At 49.7% G+C, this 6,919-nt stretch overlaps 1 long non-coding RNA gene across 1 annotated transcript; it reads left to right on the top strand.

Moving 5' to 3' along the window:
- Window positions 1-471: 471 nt before the first annotated feature.
- Window positions 472-4,738, top strand: LOC109375202 (uncharacterized). The gene is made up of 2 exons (XR_002122535.1): window positions 472-1,110; window positions 4,242-4,738. It is a non-coding gene; the product is annotated as an uncharacterized LOC109375202 (long non-coding RNA).
- Window positions 4,739-6,919: the final 2,181 nt, after the last annotated feature.

Raw genomic sequence — 6,919 nt, 5'->3', positions numbered from 1 at the left:
CAAATGCTATTTTCATGTCAGTTTGTGTTACATAATTTCATAATGGTGAGACAAATCCAGGCAGATACCAAAAGGGCAGTTCCAACGTCATCTTCCTGCTGAATGTCTCTAGTGCACACTCTTGATAACTCCCAGCTGAAGTTCAGAGAGGACAAGCCCAGCACATCACCTGCTGAAAGGCAGGCCACAGGGATGCTTCATTGTTTTTACCTGCACAACCTGGTTTCTTTTCAGCCAGTCTCCACTTTCATTGATTTGCATGACTACCCGAATCCGCAGTGACTGCCCTTATTTTATGATTGGAATGTTTCCCCCCTTTGGAGGGCTGGGTCAGGGAGCTACTCTCTATCCTTGGAAGGTTTCATTCGGTCTCTGGTCATCCTTAGGGGACACGGGAGCTACTCTACAGGCAGGGCCTTCGAGGTCTGGGAACCCTGCACAGGCAGACACATGGAGAGGGAAGGGGTCCTAGCAGAGTTATTCTCAGGACACGAGGTGAGAAAGGTCTCTGGTTTCTGTGTTTGGCGACAGAGTAACAGGAATTCCTGTGTTTCTGTTCCTCCCTGTAAGTGTCAGTGAGGAAAACCCTGACTGATGGGCCTTCAAAATACTACTTGCTTACCGTTACACCTGCCGGGTCAGTGGAGGCTTTGAAGATTTGTTAAAGGCAGTAGACTGTTCCCACGGCTAAGTGGGCCCCGGGCTCCTCGGAGCCACTGATATCCACCCATGAGCCCAGGGGATAGGAAAGCTGGCAAAGAACACAACATAAAAGAAGAATCAATCAGAGGGGGACAGAGAAGGAGATGAAATGTCGAATCTGCTTGCATTCTGGTTCTAACCCATGGCTGCTCTGTCTCTCCTCTCCACATCCAGAAGCAGCTCCGAGGAGGTGACCCCACGAACATCGACGCTCCGGGACCTCCCCAGCACGGTGCGGTGGGGCAGCTGGTGTTGTGAATCAGGCCGTTGCCAATCAGAGAACGGCTACTTCACAACACCAGGGTCGCACCCCACCACAGGCAGCGCTCCAGCCAGCCCCAGCCAAGCTCCCCACAATGATTCATCAATGCTGGGACACTGCCAAGCCCTCCAGAACCCCAGCACGAGGTTTGTCCAGCAGTAGGAGCGCCACCAAAAACACAGGCGCCCTGAGGCTGTTTATCCCCCAACACAAACAGCTCCATTTTTTAAAGGAAAAGCCACTCCTGGCAGCATTAGCTTCCTACTGAGGAACACAGGTGCATCCTCCTGGGAAATGGAGATAGGGGCCCTCAGAAGGGCTAAGTGGCCACTAAACTGAACATTTTCTGTGACACGCTGGGAACACACAGCAGGGACCTGGGGCCTTTGTTTTGATGAGTGTGGTGGTAGCTGTGAATAAGGTAAAGTGGAGGAGAGGGAGGCCCTAGTTACAGGATGGTGTCTCCTGAGGACTCTCCTGGAGAGAGGAAGGCTTTTTGTAGCCTCCTAGACAGGGAATATGCCCGTTTCCTACATGGGCCTAGGTGCCCTGGAGAGTCAAGGCCCTTCTTTGAGTGTGGGAGTTCCAGGGCTCTCCATCAGATATGTGTGCCCTGTGGGATGAGAGCCAAGCACAAGCACAAGCCCTCCTAGGTAATGCGACCTGTCACCTGTGCTGACAGGTGGGCTTCCTCTCTCCAGGGCCTCCCTGCCAGGGACCTGGCAGAGTTGGAAAACTAACGAGGGTCTCCAGAGTCTGAATGTTTTTACGCCTCACTTATATCTCAGGTGTGTCCCCGCCACAGTTCAGAGCCGAGCAAGGAGTTTAAAGACGGAGTGGCTGGGTTGGCTAGCATCCTTTCGGAAACACTAAGGGAAAGGAGGCTGTCCATCTCTCTAGCTTCTGATAGGACAGAGAGAGACTCAGGGCCACTCTGATAACCCAGGTTCTGTGTAAACTCAGTGCCACAATGCTATTCCGTAGAAAGACAGAGAGCAAACACTGCACAACATCAAGGTTACCCAGACAGAGCCTGGGTTAATCAGAGTGGCCCTGGGCTCTGTTACCTTACAGTGCCAGGAGGTGAGTCTACTGCTTTGTGCGGTGTTGCCCCTCGTCTCATCCTCAAATCGCTGAGGCATCTCTGAAGTTTGTACTAAGTTCTGCTTGGGGACAGGTATCTTCAGACTAAAGAAAGTCCCAGTTTTTCAGAAAGGTCTTCCTGCCTTCTCCTTAAAATGTGCAAACTGCACGTCTCTGAAAATCCATCCATTACCAACGCCCCTGCCACCAACAGAGCCCAAGCTAGTGGTGGCAGCGTCAGCATGTTGGATGCAGACTCCTGGGCCCACCGCCCACGTGCTGCATGGAGGAGGTGTGTCGGGGGAGAGGAGGCCAAGTTCAGGGGCTGTGTGTTAACAGGCCCTTCAGAATTGCACCCCTGTTGGCCTCCCCACATCCTGTCCAGCGCCCATGTTAGGCCCGTCTCTTCCGTATGTAACAGCCAAAATGGTCTTTTCAAAACGCACACCCACATCCGGTGAATCCCTCCACCCTCTGCTTTAAAAGTGCTAAAGAGTTGGCCTCACCCTAACTGCCAAAGGACAAGTGGCACGCACTCCCCCTGAGCCACTGTTCCTTGCTGCCCAGGAGCCAGAACGAAGGGAACAAAGCTAAATATGGAAGTCCCCATGGCTGGCTCCCTAGGACCAAACAAAGCCCTCTCCAGTCTTAAACCAGGTAGACCGGGCAGTACAGTCGTCCCCCCTCGTCCACGAGTTTGCTTTCTGCAATTTCAGTTACCCACAGTCTTCAAATATTAAATGGAAAATTCCAGAAAGAAACAATTCACAAGTTTTAAATTGAGCACCGATTCCGAGGCATGTGATGAAATCTCATACCGTCCCACTCGGTGCCTTCGCCAGCGTCTCCACACTGTCTGCCCTTCTCCACTCATTAGTCACTTAGTAACCGGCTCGGTTACCAGATCAACTGTCACAGTATCACGGTGCTTGTGTTCAAGTCACCCTTATTTTAATATTTGTCGTTCACCTCACTTCATCTCATCATGTAGGCATTTTATCACCTCGCGTCATCACAAGAAGGGTGAGCGCAGTACAATGAGATATTCTGGGAGATGGAAAGACCATATTTACATAACTTATAGTATATAATTGTTCTATTTTATTATTGTTCATCTCTTACTGTGCCTATTTTATAAATTAAATGTTATCACAGGTATGTATGTATAGAAAAAAACATTATATACAGGTCAGGTATTATCAGCAGCTTCAAGCATCCACTGGGGGTCTTGGAACATATCCCCCGCTAATAAGGGGGAACTGCTGTATTCACCTTGTTTGTGTCTTTCTAAAAGGTTAGATTCTAACCTTGTTTAATGCACTTCACCATGGAACCTGATTAAAAACCTAATAAAATTTTTAAATGGGGCCAACTCCAGAGAGAGAATGAGAGAGACTATAAGAACCAGAGGAAGCGCTACTTAATTTTGTTGTTAAGCTGGTGAATTCACTCGAGGTTTGCACAGTTCCCTTCAGAGGTCCGAGGCTGCAAAGGCAAACGTGTGCCCCCCACTCCCCACCCCCAGAACTGCGCACTGCCGAGGGCCAGCCTGCGCGAGCACAACGCCAGGCCCGCCTTCCCAGTGCTTACCCCCAGCCACAGCCCCACGCCTGATCCGCAAACCCCTGCCCACAGTGTGGCTGCGTTTCCAAAATGCCTCCTGCCTCCCTGAGAACAACCTGCCCTCCTCCAGAATATTCCAGCCCCCCCCCTCTAGAATATCCCAGACCCTCAATTTAGGTAGACTTGATGCCCCTTGGCCAGAAAGAAACTAGAGTGTCCAACAGCCAGCCCTTTGCGAAAGCCTTGACCTAGTGATCTAAACCACCTGAAGCTCTATGTTCAGAACGTTTATAACTACCCTGGGGTCCTACGTTTGCAGCTAGCCACACTCCAAATCACGGGACTCTCTCAAGAGGTCCCATTGCAGACACCCAAAAGCTGTGTACCCTGCAGGGGAGCTTGTCAGACACACACCTTGACATCCTCCATCTTATCCGCTCAAACCGGTGACCATCAGCGGATCCCATGGTCAGCGCTTCCGGGGAAAGCCAGCTTAGGAAGGGAAGGGACGTTTCCTGAGTAAATATTTAATGTCAAATAGCACAAAATGTGGTCCCTGGGCCCGCAGCGCCAGCATCCCTGGGGAACTTAGAGATGCAAACCCTCTAGGTCACCCCGCATCCTTCCCCAGCTCTGCGGAATCAGAAACTCGGGGGTGCGGCCCAGGAACCTGTGTGCTATGAAGTCCTGCAGGCGATTCTGAAGTGCCTCAAGTTTGAGAACCACTAAGAGGAGAAACTGAAGAAAAGCCACCTTCAGTACCAAATGTTAAAAGGACGTGGAGTGGAGTGCCGTGCCCGCCCTCTGCCGCAGTGTGACAAGTTTAGGGCATTTACTATATGTTGAATATGTTTTGAATCTACTTTTCTGATTCTTAACAGTAAATCCCAAAGTGTTCTGGTCTGTGGAAACCTGACCCTTCCCTTCTTCACCTGAATAAACATGCCCAGAACACCCTCACAACAGGGACACTGGCAGGTAAAAGTTCTTTTCCACCAATTTCAAGGCCTAGATTTTTATTCACTATTGATTGGATTCTTGACACAGTGCGCACACGTTTTAAGGGCCTTACAAGTCTTTAATCTGAGCTCCCAACAACCCCATTTAAAAAAAAAAAAAAGGAACTGGCAGCAAAGAGGTTGAGTAGCCTATCCTTCAGGAGTGAAAGGCAGAGACTGGAGCCCCATGGTGTCCCCAGACCCTCTCTGCTGGGACACGAGTTTGATTTGCTCCTTCCATACGGAACAATTGGAGACCGGAAAAGTCAGCCATGCCAGCTCAAAGCACCCTGTGCCTATCTGAGCAATTAAAAGCCAATGTGATTGGCAGCTAATTTGTGGAAACCTGACTCGAAAACGTGATGCCATAAAGACCAAATACACTGGGCAATCATTTCATTTGAACTTCAAAATTTTTGTTATTGTTTTACCTTGAAGTGGGTTTTTTTTTTTTTTTGCTGGTGAGAGGCGGGTAGATTTTCTCATTTTGTTCTGCTGGTAATTATCACTGGATGGTTACCATAGGCCCCATGAATGGTCTTTTATGTATTTTTGTGCAAGCCACAACTAAGGTCATTTTCAGCCCCATGTACCTGTCTCTTGGTCGGTACTGGCCCCAGGGAAATGGCTCCTCTGTTTTAAGACAATATGGTAATTTGAGGGCTTTCATTCATCTTGCTATGAGATAAGAGTCCCCGCACATTACATGTTACCTGTAGCAGGGACACTGGCAGGAAAGGTGTGCACACACTTTGCCAGGCAGTGGAAGTGGCAACAAAAATCTATTCCCCCATTCCCTCTGTCTCCAAAAACACTTATAAAGAGAGCCTCATAGAGACCAAAGAAGGAGTTTGGCATTACTATTTTAAAAAGAATGGCAGAAAAGAAAGGTTTGATAGAAGAATGGATCAAAATACATAAGCAGTTAAGACCTAATTCTGACGTATCTATCCCCCAGCTGCCTGACATACTTACTGTTCAGTTTTGGGGACTTGGGCACTGGCCCTCATTTCCAGGGGGTGGATGGGGGCCAGAAGCAGAGGGACCTAAGGCTGAAACCCAAAAGAAGGTGAAAGTCGGAAGCAACCATGGGTCTGGGAAGCTCCACTGTCTTGGTCGAGCACATCCCAAGCGAAAGAGCCCAGGACTGGGCGCCTGCCAGCTGTCCATCAGTCACAGTCTCCAGTGAGTGGAATAAATTTGGGGGCCACTGGGGAACAGGGAAGCTGCTGTCATGGCTATGAGGGTACCTGGGACTTGCTGGGACCCCTGGCCTTGTCCCATTGCAACCCAATTTACAGTTGAGGAAGGAGAGGCTCAGGAAGGTCAAGTAACCTGCCTCAGGCCTCACAGCCTGGCCCTCTGTTTCCAGAGCCATGTGTCCTTGTGCTCCAGAATGAAGACAGAGACCCCATAACCTGCTGGTATTTACTGCGTGCCAGGCACCTGGCCTGTGTCATCTCGGTTAGGCACAGAGGAGCCCTGGGAAGGGAAGCGGTGTTGCCATTTCCATTTTCCAGGTGAGGAACAGGCTCAGAAAGGTCAAGAAACTTGCTTGAGGTCTCACGGCTGGTGAGTGGGCTGTCAGGCTCCAAAGGGCTGCTTCTAACCCTGCTGATGGGCTTCATCCTCCTCCCGCCTTCCCAGGCNTGACAGAATTTACAATCCTTGACCATCATTTGTTCTGGATTCAGTTCATGAACCACTTCTGACCCACTGGGCCCTGCCTCCCCTTCCACCACTGGCCTTGGCCACTTTCCTTTTAAAAGTGTCACATGGTGGTTAAGAACAGGTTTGGCTCTAAAGCTCTATGGCCTTGGTTTGAATCTATTCCTCCATTTATGAACTTGGTGGCCTGGAGAGAGTTACTTGTCTTCCTTGCCTCAGTTTGCTTATCTGGTATATGAAGATGCAATGAGTTCAGCCACCTGTACAGTTTGAAGAAACGATCCCCCACACAAGACTTCCCTCACTTCTGACACCAATTGCAAGTTGGAGGAGTCCCCCAAAAAACATTCTCAGGTTCAATAATTTACTGCAAGAACTCACTAAAAGCTATTGCTCTCTCAGTTTACTACACAGAAAAGATGCAGGTTAAAATTAGCCAAAGAAACAGACTCAAAGGGCAGCCTGGGAGGGGTCTAAATGTGAGCTTCCAGTTGTCCTCTCCTCATGGAGAACTGGCTGCATTACCTTTCTTAGCCACAGTATGTGACAAGACACACAGAGTAATGCCAACCGGGGAAAGTCACCCAAGCCTTTGGCGTCCAGAGTACTTACTGGTACATATGACATAGTGCCCAGGTGGCTG

Source organism: Hipposideros armiger, unplaced genomic scaffold (assembly GCF_001890085.2).
Source record: "Hipposideros armiger isolate ML-2016 unplaced genomic scaffold, ASM189008v1 scaffold_18, whole genome shotgun sequence".
In the NCBI taxonomy this organism is placed as follows: Eukaryota; Metazoa; Chordata; class Mammalia; order Chiroptera; family Hipposideridae; genus Hipposideros; species Hipposideros armiger.
The sequence above is the reverse complement of the archived record's forward strand: the minus strand, read 5'-3'. Positions and strand labels throughout refer to the sequence as shown.